We start from the raw sequence: 13,993 nt of genomic DNA, 5'->3' as shown, positions 1-13,993 counted from the left end.
TTGCAGTGTGTGATGGGGGAGGGGGGTTCTTTGTATCTGGGCTCTATTCGAGAAAGCAGGATTATTGTGAAATCCGGAAAAATCAGTTCCAGAATACCTAGATTCAGCCAAAAGTGTGTTTCACGTAAACCAGAATTACGTGGTCCGTGAGGCCAAAAATGCGGATACCTCCCTAATCCATCTTTTTCGTATACGGACTCAGGATTTTCCTGTCCCAGAAAGAAAGATTTGAGGAAATCCATCGCAGTTATTTGGTCAACCAATACTCTGTTAAAAAAAGCAAATTTAACGTGAAGGGTTAACGCTATAAAGCCTCGAAAATGATGATACAGAGCATCCAATCATACTATCAAAAGACCGTAAATGTTCTGTCGGAAATGCTGATCCCTGCTGAAGACGAAAATACCTAAAAATGTTGAGACCACTTCCTTAAAGAAAAATAGCCAGGACGAACAATTCCTAAACTAAATTCTGGTAAGAGAAACGTAGATAGGCCCTGAACCAGACATTCTGGCATGTCCAGTGAAGGGTCTGATTGAACGTTAACCATTTTACATCCGAGGTTTTCACATATCTAAACAATTTTCAAAACGTGCTCAGTGTAACGCATAGTGGCTTTGAGCTGACATTAATGCAGAACATAGACATTTCCCGTTGTTGTTTTTCTTTTCTTGCTTGCAAAGGACAATTTTGTTTAACAGCATTGGAGATGCCATACATATTGAAGCGTCTTCTTCACGCGCACACACACAAACCCACGGATTGTCTTTCCGAAACAAAAATAAGTAACCTGTACCAAAGTGGAATTCGTATGTGGGGCAATCAAATGTAAACAAAAGTTTTTTATGAAAAATATTATTTACATATAATAAGCTGCCGTGGCTGTTCGTTTGTCTGTCAAGGTGTTTAAATCACCTGTAGCTCGCAAACCGTTTCACTTATTGACATGAAATGCGGTACACATATATTATGTGACGTCTACTATTCGCTTCCTGTGTGATGATTGCCTTCCAAGGTCATTCCTCTTTTAATTTTAATTTCATTGTATTGTGGAATCAGCTCTCGGCAGCGGCAGGATGGACATGTGACGCATGCGTATGGACGCTGTTCTCATCCGTACTACTTTCGCCGTCACTTCCCCTACCTTTTTATAGCTTAAATCATTCTTGAGGCAGATTGAAGACTTGAGTACCAGCTTAAGTGACAAATTAAAGAAAATGTACTAAGTAATTGCAACACAAACACTGACGTAATCAATTTTAACACGAAAAGATGCTGTGGTTCCGCTAGGGTGGAGAAAAAAAGAGCTGCTCAGGAAGCAGCAAGTATAACAACCTCTGAGCAAACAAATGCTAAACGTACAGATAGAGAGGATGAAAACTAGGAATGTTCAAGTCAAGTGTATTCAGTGCGCCGTTACTAGTAACAGATAACTGACTAGCTAGTGGAACAAGCTGCTCACAAACATTTCTCCTTTGGAGTTCTCCCTTTTAAAGAAACGTCTCTGAGGACTCTACTCTTCAGTGGACACCTGTACCCAATATGTTAAGTAATGCAGTTTTGATTTGTGGTTTTGCAATGGAACAAGGCAACATCATGACTTCTGTATTCTATTGTAGTTCATTTGACTAACAGATTTTATGAATGAAGCCCAAGTGTGTATATCACGTTCTAATTCGCAAGTAAATAGTAGATGCCATGCATATAGTTATTGTACAAATGTTGTGGCCAAATATCCAAGGTCTCACGTTTGAACAGGTAAGTTTTCAAAGAGTGGCCACTGTGGGTCTTCTGTTGTAGATTTCTACAAGACAGTATTTAACCTTTAGTTTTTTGGCAGGGATCAGCTCTGAGCCCTTTCTTATTTGCAACGGTGATGGACAGGTTGACAGACGAGATTAGACAGGAGTCCCAGTGGACTATGATGTTTGCTGATGACATTGTGATCTGTAGCGATAGTAAGGAGCAGGTTGAGGAGACCCTGGAGAGGTGGAGGTATGCTTTAGAGAGAAGAAGAATGAAGGTCAGTAGGACCACCACGACAGAATACATGGGTGTGAATGAGAGGGAGGTCAGTGGAATGGTGAAGATAAAGAAAGTAGAGTTGGTGAAGATGAATGAGTTTAAATACTTGGGATCAACAGTACAGAGTAATGGGGATTGTGGAAGAGAGGTGAAAAGAAAGTGCAGGCAGGGTGGAATGGGTGGAGAAGAGTGACAGGAGTGATTTGTGACAGATGGGTATCAGCAAGAGTGAAAGGGAAGGTCTACAGGACGGTAGGGAGACCAGCTATGTTATATGGGTTGGAGACGGTGGCACTGACCAGAAAGCAGGAGACAGAGCTGGAGGTGGCAGAGTTAAAGATGCTAAGATTTGCATTGGGTGTGACGAGGATGGGCAGGACTAGAAATGAGGACATTAGAGGGTCAGCTCAAGTTGGATGGTTGGGAGACAAAGTCAGAGAGGTGAGATTGCGTTGGTTTGGACATGTACAGAGGAGAGATGTTGGGTATATTGGGAGAAGGATGTTAAGGATAGAGCTGCCAGGGAAGAGAAAAAGAGGAAGGCCTAAGAGAAGGTTTATGGATGTGGTGAGAGAGGACATGCAGGTGGTGGGTGTAACAGACCAAGAAGCAGTGGACAAGAAGATATGAAAAATGATTATCCGCTGTGGTAACCCGTAACGTGAGCAGCCAGAAGAAGACCTTTTTTTGCATGTATATCACTCCAACAAGGTTGTTAAATTTATCTAATTGAATATAACTTAAAATAATCATGTTTGTTGATATTTTTCTACTTACGTTGACATAATTCGCTTAGATGTCAAAACATAACAATCAAACAAGGCCATTAAATTATTTTCCTTTAATTGAAATACAATCAACCTCAGGGATCACTGTCTTTACTAACCCTGTTTTAAGTTAACCTTGCTCAAAATTAACACTTTTTTAATGCTAAAAACATGGTATGTCCATTTTCACTACACACAGTTAAGTTAATGTAACTGAAAATAAACAAGTTTTATGTATGAGATTATTGTGTATTTGCATAAAGATCCACCCCATGTGTTGCATTGTGGTCCAAGGGCTGTCCACATGTTTATAAATTATAAAGTTCAAGACTTTTAGTACATTGGATTTTTTTACGAGTTCATTGGGTTTTGTTTGGTCATAAAAGCTGATTTATAACACATTTTTTTTTAATATACCGGCAAATTTGTTGCCCGCCTTACGTCGCAAAAGCATAATTTTCTTTGCCTCCTAAATTAGAGAGTTAGTAGTGCCAAAATTACATAAAAAGTACAGTCACCCAAAATAAATGTTTTGTCATATGGTTTAATTTTGAAAGGAGATGGTAGAAGTTCAAGGGAAGCCCTTTTGATTTGGCAAAGAAGTGCATATGAGATGCCAGGTGTGTTTCCTGGTAAAGAGATTTGTAATCAGAGATTACAGTCGGTAAAAAGAGGTGGAAAAAGAGTTAGAAAGGGAAAATGGAGAGATATTGAGAAGTAGGGTTTCAAAGCAGCTAAGGAGAGATGAAAGGGTTTGTGAATATTGGGGAATGGGAAGCAGGGCTTTAATGAGAATTTACTTTAAATCCAAAATATGCAGTATGTGTGTAGTATGGAGGTTTCCTCCAATGTTTTGGAGGGACGATGGTCTTCAGTTAAAAAATGAAAACTGGAAAACGACTGTTTATTAACAAAACTGTTTTTGTTGTTTGGTGGAATGGAATTGTTGTGTATTGTTTGTAATCTGTTTAAAAAAACTTACTTTTATAAAAAAAAAAGGAAAGTGGAAAAGTCCATAATACTTCCATATTTGTGTGCAATATACTGTATAATTGATGCAATACAAATAATAATTTGAATGGAAATGTGCAGCATAACTGATACAGATTAATTCCAGGATATATTATTTGAATTTATACATCTTTCTCTTAAAACTAAAGAATTTAAATGTTTAAGTCTGAAAAGATTATGCTAGGATTACACTTTAATGGATATTTGTCATACAACTGAAAGACGTAAATCCTACAAAATGAAATATTTTTAATGCACAAACAGTAATAAAATTTAAGAAATGTGAACATTTAAAATACAATAAAAACAAAAGTACAGCCTGTCTCTACAAGATATTGTGGCTGTTTATTAATATTTTTCTTAAACTTTACCATCTAAATAATTTCAATTGTATACGTCAAAGACAGTACGCCCATTTAGTTGATTCAGATCGATGACAATTTGTTACACAAGTAAAATGTGTAAATCTTAAAAACTGGACCCAATTGTTTCTTTTTTCTCATTGTAATTACAGAATAATGCAGGGTTCATTGCAGGCAGAGAAGGACAACTCGATGTATGCTGGTCGTTTAATGGTAAAGGCTGTTTTTAATACAATTAATATTCAAAAATAGAATACAATGCTTACTTGAAGGCATATCACATTTCAAGTAAAGTAATATTGCCAGCGTACATTTTGCACAATACAACAACTAGCCACAGAACGTTTACTCGGATTTTACTGATTAACTGTTGAATGCATTCATTCTTTCAGAGCTACTACTTCACGCCACCCCCCTTTCCTTAGCAGCAGCTGCTTCTGTTTTATAACCCCCTTTGTCCGATATGTCGATAATTCTAATGCACTGCCATCTGCACCTCTTGTTCTGCTCGTCATGGAGGTTGTCCGCTCCGTTTCTCAGACTTGCAGTCCGTGGTTGATCGACTGTTCAGTGCTCGACTCCTAAGGGCTTGTAAATATTATCGTGAACGCGCGTTAATCATGATCAATCTATCACTACGGAAGCCTATTAGGGCCAGTTTTCTTCACCGTGGCTCTAGTACGCTTCCGTACATCCCGGACAGCGTGAGCCAATCGAACTCCTGTTTTGGAACCGACGAAAGCGCTGTAGCGAAAAGCACCCGGAATTCGTTCTGAGACCCAGGATTATCTAAACTGTCTGTCTGGAACAGTCCCCTGAATTTAATGTGTGGACCCAACAAAATGACAGATAAACAGATAAGGAATCATACAGAAGTTAATGTATTGCATTGAGTAATTCGTTTATTTTTTGGATAGAGGCCTAGGAAGAGTACTGATTTTGAATTTCAGCCTTAAGTGTTTCAACTACAAGTGCTACTAACACACAGAAAAACTACCCAGATATGCTCTTGTGGCTGAGTTAGTTTGTTTTATTTTCGTGAACATTCTCAAAACTATGTTTTTTTTTTTAATACTGAAATGCTTTTGTTTTATATTTTGTGAATTTTGTTTAATGTGAATGCAATCATTGTATCTTTTGTATATATTTCCTGTTTGCCTGTTGTAGGGGGAGGGCTGTAATTAATGTAACACCCATAGGACGCACATGTAGTGTACAGCAGACTCCTGGAAAATGCTGGATGACGCTTTTGCAGGAGACTGAGAGAGCACCTGTCGCTGCGTGTGCTGACTGTGCCCCTTAATGCTTGTCTTGTAGGTGGATGACGTTGTTGCAGAATAAACGGCAGGATCCGGATATTGGTGTGTCTGTCTTCTTTCAAATCATCAGCAACCATTTGAAAGCTGCTACAGTCTGACCCCCAAAGTTCGTGCACAATGACAATTTTCCCTCTGGGATTCATAAAGTATATCTAAATAAATAAATAAATATTCAGATGAAATAGCAAGTAAAATAAATCAATTCATATTAGGCAATTCATTTTTATATAGTATTTTTCACTGAGAACAGAAATTTTTTTTTTTTTTAACGACGGCACCCCGTACACTTCTAAAAATTAAAGGGGCCAGAGTGGATCTTCCAAGCGATGCCATAGAGGAACTGCTTTTGGTTCCCAAAAGACCCATCCAAATGAAGGTTCCAGAAACAGCATTAATTTATTTAGATGTGTAACGGGCTCCATACAGTAGATAACCATACAGTGGTGTGAAAAACTATTTGCCCCCTTCCTGATTTCTTATTCTTTTGCATGTTTGTCACACAAAATGTTTCTGATCATCAAACACATTTAACCATTAGTCAAATATAACACAAGTAAACACAAAATGCAGTTTTAAATGATGGTTTTTATTATTTAGGGAGAAAAAATCCAAACCTACATGGCCCTGTGTGAAAAAGTAATTGCCCCCTGAACCTAATAACTGGTTGGGCCACCCTTAGCAGCAATAACTGCAATCAAGCGTTTATGATAACTTGCAATGAGTCTTTACAGCGCTCTGGAGGAATTTTGGCCCACTCATCTTTGCAGAAGTGTTGTAATTCAGCTTTATTTGAGGGTTTTCTAGCATGAGCCGCTTTTTTAAGGTCATGCCATAGCATCTCAATTGGATTCAGGTCAGCACTTTGACTAGGCCACTCCAAAGTCTTCATTTTGTTTTTCTTCAGCCATTCAGAGGTGGATTTGCTGGTGTGTTTTGGGTCATTGTCCTGTTGCAGCACCCAAGATTGCTTCAGCTTGAGTTGACGAACAGATGGCGGACATTCTCCTTCAGGATTTTTTGGTAGACAGTAGAATTCATGGTTCCATCTATCACAGCAAGCCTTCCAGGTCCTGAAGCAGCAAAACAACCCCAGACCATCACACTACCACCACCATATTTTACTGTTGGTATGATGTTCTTTTTCTGAAATGCTGTGTTCCTTTTACGCCAGATGTAACGGACATTTGCCTTCCAAAAGTTCAACTTTTGTCTCATCAGTCCACAAGGTATTTTCCCAAAAGTCTTGGCAATCATTGAGATGTTTCTTAGCAAAATTGAGACGAGCCCTAATGTTCTTTTTGCTTAACAGTGGTTTGCGTCTTGGAAATCTGCCATGCAGGCCGTTTTTGCCCAGTCTCTTTCTTATGGTGGAGTCGTGAACACTGACCTTAATTGAGGCAAGTGAGGCCTGCAGTTCTTTAGACGTTGTCCTGGGGTCTTTGTGACCTCTCGGATGAGTCGTCTCTGCGCTCTTGGGGTAATTTTGGTCGGCCGCCACTCCTGGGAAGGTTCACCACTGTTCCATGTTTTTGCCATTTGTGGATAATGGCTCTCACTGTGGTTTGCTGGAGTCCCAAAGCTTTAGAAATGGCTTTATAACCTTTACCAGACTGATAGATCTCAATTACTTCTGTTCTCATTTGTTCCTGAATTTCTTTGGATCTTGGCATGATGTCTAGCTTTTGAGGTGCTTTTGGTCTACTTCTCTGTGTCAGGCAGCTCCTATTTAAGTGATTTCTTGATTGAAACAGGTGTGGCAGTAATCAGGCCTGGGGTGGCTACGAAATTGAACTCAGGTGTGATACACCACAGTTAGGTGATTTTTGAACAAGGGGGCAATTACTTTTTCACACAGGGCCATGTAGGTTTGGATTTTTTTTTCTCCCTAAATAATAAAACCATCATTTAAAAACTGCATTTTGTGTTTACTTGTGTTATATTTGACTAATGGTTAAATGTGTTTGATGATCAGAAACATTTTGTGTGACAAACATGCAAAAGAATAAGAAATCAGGAAGGGGCAAATAGTTTTTCACACCACTGTAAGTTGATGGGAACAGGTTTATGAAATATCATTGGCTCAATGGATTTCTGAAGGATCCTCCCTGCATACAATAACACAAGCTAAATTCAGGTTTTTTACTCTGCTAGTGTCCTGCTAGGTAGTCTACCATACATGAAAGATTTCATGTTTTCTGCATATTAGGAAGTTTATCAAACCACAAAGAACCCTCCCCAAATTAAAATGGTACTTTGTCAGATGAGTTTACATTGAGAGTTGGGCCCATGCACTGATAGCACGTTGCTGTACCCACCACATGACAAACCACCTGGATTGGGACCCGAATGCAGCGGGTGACACCTCAGCACCACATTGGAATAACGTGAGGTTTTATTTTATGGTGGCTGGAGTGTCAATCGTACCACCAGCCCCCAGGTTTCCTCTGTAAGTCGGAGGACTTGCTTGCAGGGCTGGATGCGGGTTAACGTCATACCCAGGACAGAGCAATTGCAGGTTAAGAGCCCAACGGAGTAGAGTCACGTCTGGTGTTTTATGGGATTTGAACCAGCAACTTTTTGATTGCCGGAATAGCTCCCTTGCCTCCGAGCCACCACTCCGTGCAATACGTAACCATGAAATTAACAAAACAGGCTAACCTAGGTTATGATTGTAAGGTTTCCATAAACTACTTGGGTCTGACATGATTCACAGATCATTTTGATATTTGGTAGAATATTGGAAATAATTATTGTCTTTACTTCTTCAATCGTCTGCAGCCTTTCTCTCTATTTTTTTATACTTGTAATACAGAAAATCCTACCTCACATAGATACAATTTAAGAAATTCTAGTAGAATTTCCAGAGCTTTTTCTTTAATATGCAGGATGTTCATCTCCTATATATTTCTATCTAAAATTTAACAAGAAGAACCTCTTTATGATTGAGTTTCAAACTGTTATTTATATTATAATTTATATTTCTCTGTGAGACTGAAAATGAGAAAGGCATGATACTTGATAGGTTCCATATTTTTATAAGCTGTAAAAGAACAGACAAAAACAAAGTCAAAGTTTTGGGGATCCACCCGATTTGGTCAAAGAATGCTGTTGAGTGACAGGTCTTTACAGACAGGAGTTCAAAACAGAACTGAGGAAAACAAAAACAATGGCTGCCATATGTTGTTGGTGGATGAGAAATGATATAATTGGGAGAATGGTATTCTGGGAACTGGAAATGACATCAGAAGGAGGTGGGATCTTGATAACCAGAAGAGGAAGTATTGGTGCTTGTCTTCTGAGGACCAGGAGTGGCGTTAGGTTGATGGTTCATCTGGTTGGTCTGTTTAGGGAGAGTGGAGAAAGAGTTAGAGGAGAGCGCCAACCCCTAGTCCGGCGGAAACATACACTTACTCGAGCTGTAAACCGTGTCCCAAGCACATGTGTGTGACAATGCATATTCTTTAGTATGCAAGTTTGGAAGTTAAAACAAAATCATATTTTTTGCACTTCAAGATACAGTACTCAGAAATCAATGCCATCATCTCTGCTGAAGCAACATTCCCGTTTTGTCTCACTTTACAACGGCGACCCACAAGCCTAACGTCTCTCAAAGCTTTCGTTTTATCAGTGGAAGATATGATATTTTCAGCGTTTCCTTAGGTTCATCTCTTTAAATGTTTAAAGACATTGGCACAGTACGGGGGATGTTCAATAATTGATCTACTCGAGTGTCATTCTTGGCATACCACACATGTAGTTTGGGGGTCATTTCATATCAAGCAGTCTGAGAGAGAGGATGGCAGACACTTTCTGCGCAGTGGCACACAGAGGTGTATAGAGGGTTCAGGGCAAAACTCTTGGGCACATTTTGAAAATGTAACTGAAGCCTACTGTATACTAAAAATTTTCTTGGAATATAATTATACTTATATCTGGTCATTCTGGTTATTGTAGTAATCCGTCTTTGGAATGGATATTAATGAGCTAATGGAAAAGCCTTGATGTTAAACTGTTTATTCTTATTTTTCAAGGCTTCAAAAGGTAACATTAAACTTAGGTATCATTGAAGCTGGGGGCCGACAAATCAGTACCCCACCCGACTGGCTTATCGCTGGCTTTATTTTTGCCATTTAGATGCCTCCTTTTATTTATGTTTTGTAGCTTTCGTCATTGTGAAGATGGTGTTCCCAGGTGGATTGCAGAAGGCACCAATGTTGGTTCCTTGGGATCTCTTCCGGCCAACCTAGAAAACAGTAGCTGCAGGTTTACACATTTTCAGAAGTTTAATATGCAAACCATTGTTCCCTTGGGGCTTGTTCTACTTTTAGTGTTTCTCACTAATTTTATGAGGTTTACAAGAAGTATATGACATCTTCTTCTTTTGGCTGCTCCCGTTAGGGGTTACCACAGCGGATCATCATCTTCCATATCTTCCTGTCCTCATCATCTTGTTCTGTCACACCTGCCACCTGCATGTCCTCTCTCACCACATCCATAAACCTTCTCTTAGGCCTTCCTCTTCTCCTATTGCCTGGCAGCTCTATCATTAGTATCCTTCTCCCAATATACTCAGCATCTCTCCTCTACATCCAGAAAACATTTTTTTCAGTTATTTAACCAATATTTCACTAAATGCATGTTGTAAAATAGTTGGTAACAGTATGCAGTATATTTACCAAAAATAAGTTATTTGACGTAAAATACTTTCTTTTCTTCTTCTTCTTTCAACTGCTAAACGTTAGGGGTTCAACAGCAGATCACCATTTGTCCAACTGGATAAATTCAGTGTTGTCAGATAGCACATATTACCTGCACAATTCCAAATATACACAGTATGTCTGCAGCCCATTGCCTCCACCCTGGAGCTCCAAGTGGGTGGAGTTGACTCCAATGGGCAGTCCAGGTAGGTGGAGTTTGCACATATTGCTTGCACAGTTCCAAGTATTTATGTCAGCCACCCACAGTCTCCACCCTGGAGCTCCAAGTGGGTGGAGTTGACTCCAATGGGCGGTCCAGGTAGGTGGAGTTGACTTTGCCCCTCTTGCCCCTGTGCTGTCCATTCCTGTGTACCTGCAAGTGAATGAAGAAATTTACAGACTGGGAGCATCGTTCTGTCATTGCATTCCTTACAAAAGATGGGAAGAAGCCAAAGGAAATCCATTAAAAAGTGAATGCAATTTTAGGACAAGTAATTTAAATGAAGTTGGAAGTCATTTGAAGATGATCACCACACCGGGCATCCTGTGGAGGCATCCTCACAGGAAAAGTGGAAGAAAGTAGAAGCCATAATTATGGAAGACAACTGTGTTAAGCTTAATGTTGTAGCCCATGAGCTAGACATTTCAGCTGACACAGCTTCCACAATCATCCAAACTTATCTGATGATGTCAAATGGGCTTCCCAAATCATGACACCAGATCAGAAAGCATGTCACCACTGATACGGACTTGGACTTTCTTACAGGCAATGGAAGCATAATTGGGTCTTCCAAAAGACATTTTGTGTGCAGCATTCAGACAGAAAAGTCATGACGAAGTTTCCTGGAACACAAAGATTGTTCTGCTGTTGGAATTCATGCCACACAAGACAACCTTCATTGGAGAAACCTACGATTCTACAATTAAGTCATTATATGAGGCCATCAAACAGAAACATCATAGGCAGCTGTCAGCAGGCGTGTTGCAGCTGCACAACAATGGACCATCCGACAAATCCCAGAAATTGAAGGCTGCTATTGGGGAATGTGGCTTCATAGAATTTACCCATTCACTGTACAGTCCAGCCCTAGCCCCCCTTAGTGATTATTCCCTCTTTCGAAACCTGACAAAATTCTTATGTGGACATCAGTTTCCTTATGATAACCTCAAGGAGGCATTAATTGGTTGGCTAGAGGAACAAAATGAATTAGAACATTAGAACAATCTAGACGAGAAGAAAATCTTTACTGATGAAGTTATGTGGTTTGACCACAGTCTGGAGATGTTTTGGTAATGACACTTTGTCAGCTCAACAAAGATCACCAGTCCTATCCACTTAATTCTTCTAAAAAACATCAAGTCGAGTTTTGCAAGTCCTACTGTCTACAACGCTACTTGGTAGCTTATTCAAAACGGATTAAATCACTGGAGGCAAAGTGGACCAAGTGTGTTGATGTCAGGGGGAATAGATTGAAAAATAATGAGGTGAGATTGAATATCAGGGTTTACTTTCATAGTCGGGTAGATACATTATTGAAAACCCTTGTATGATATGTGCAGTCTTTTTTGGGTGAAGAAGAAGAATATCATGCTTTGCTTTAACTTCTTGCCAAACAGATGCAATTCAGGAGGTCTACTTTTTTTATACTTGCTCATTTTTATAGCTGTGTCAACTCACAGCCGAGTGCTTTCCCAACCAGCACTTCATAGACAGATGATGGAGAAAGCAATATAATGATATTGCACTTTTCTTTCTTCACTAAAGAGACAAATCCTTTCACTGAACCAACCATGGATGGAGCCCCATCTGTATAAATTCCCACACGTGGAGGGGAAGCCGTGTAACTGCATTGACACATAAATCAGTGGGCAAGCAGCAGCAGCACCTTAACCTCTCTGACTGCTAAAAGCAGTCACGCATTGCTGAGGTGAGCTGTCCGACTTTATCTGATGCAGTGGGTGTCTTGCAGTGTGCCGTCATTTGTAGCTCATTTATTATTTGGTGCTCCTGTTCTAAGATATGAAAAGAATCGAGCATTACATGCGCCATTGTCACCTGTGAATGATCCACAGAAAGCCTCGTTCTCGTGGGGTCCTTGCGGAGGACAGCATTTGTAAAGAGAAATTCACTTTTTTTTAATAGAATGGAATTTGGACCTTGCAATGATCCATGGAGAAGGGTGAGGTCTAGTATTGATTTCTGTGCAAGCCCTAATTGTGAAATGTCATTCATTTTGAGGTTTGATTAAAATTTTTGCCAGGGGTTGGACAAGGGGAACTGAATTGGATGCAACGCCTGCTCTTTACACTCTGACCGTCTCTCCTGCTGGCGGTCCTGGCAATAGTGCAGCAATTGTAACTGGGCGGTACATCTGTTTTTGAGCTGCAGTGCAGGTGTTATTAGGTGACCAAGCTTGTCGGCTGTATTTCACTGCTTAGCACTCTTTATCTAAGACATCTATTGCTTCACAAGGGTCTCCAATCCCCCAAACCCCTTGATCATTGATTGTATGTCATTTCCTTGATTCATGGGATACTCCAAATCCCTAGTTCATCAATTGAATATTTAAGCGTCACATGGAACACATTTACAAGATTGAGATTTATAATGGTAAATTGTTCAATTTATATTTTAAATTTTATGCACTGAGTTAAAAACTGATTTTTTTTTTAGTTCAATTTGTTCACCTACAGTAAAGTATGTGGTTCAAAAATGTAAAAATTGACTTCACCTTCAAATATACACATTATATACAGTGGTATGAAAAACTATTTGCCCCCTTCCTGATTTCTTATTCTTTTGCATGTTTGTCACACAAAATGTTTCTGATCATCAAACACATTTAACCATTAGTCAAATATAACACAAGTAAACACAAAATGTAGTTTTTAAATGATGGCTTTTATTATTTAGGGAGAAAAAATCTAAACCTACATGGCCCTGTGTGAAAAAGTAATTGCCCCCTGAACCTAATAACTGGTTGGGCCACCCTTAGCAGCAATAACTGCAATCAAGCGCTTGCGATAACTTGCAGTGAGTCTTTTACAGCACTCTGGAGGAATTTTGGCCCACTCATCTTTGCAGAATTGTTGTAATTCAGCTTTATTTGAGGGTTTTCTAGCATGAACCGCCTTTTTAAGGTCATGCCATAGCATCTCAATTGGATTCAGGTCAGGACTTTGACTAGGCCACTCCAAAGTCTTCATTTTGTTTTTCTTCAGCCATTCAGAGGTGGATTTGCTGGTGTGTTTTGGGTCATTGTCCTGTTGCAGCACCCAAGATCGCTTCAGCTTGAGTTGACAAACAGATGGCGGACATTCTCCTTCAGGATTTTTGGTAGACAGTAGAATTCATTGTTCCATCTATCACAGCAAGCCTTCCAGGTCCTGAAGCAGCAAAACAACCCCAGACCATCACACTACCACCACCATATTTTACTGTTGGTATGATGTTCTTTTTCTGAAATGCTGTGTTCCTTTTACGCCAGATGTAACGGGACATTTGCCTTCCAAAAGTTCAACTTTTGTCTCATCAGTCCACAAGGTATTTTCCCAAAAGTCTTGGCAATCATTGAGATGTTTCTTAGCAAAATTGAGACGAGCCCTAATGTTCTTTTGCTTAACAGTGGTTTGCGTCTTGGAAATCTGCCATGCAGGCCGTTTTTGCCCAGTCTCTTTCTTATGGTGGAGTCGTGAACACTGACCTTAATTAAAGCAAGTGAGGCCTGCAGTTCTTTAGACGTTGTCCTGGGGTCTTTGTGACCTCTCGGATGAGTCGTCTCTGCGCTCTTGGGGTAATTTTGGTCGGCCGC

The sequence above is a fragment of the Polypterus senegalus genome, chromosome 17 (assembly GCF_016835505.1).
Source record: "Polypterus senegalus isolate Bchr_013 chromosome 17, ASM1683550v1, whole genome shotgun sequence".
NCBI classification, from domain to species: domain Eukaryota; kingdom Metazoa; phylum Chordata; class Cladistia; order Polypteriformes; family Polypteridae; genus Polypterus; species Polypterus senegalus.
This window is presented reverse-complemented; position numbering follows the sequence as displayed.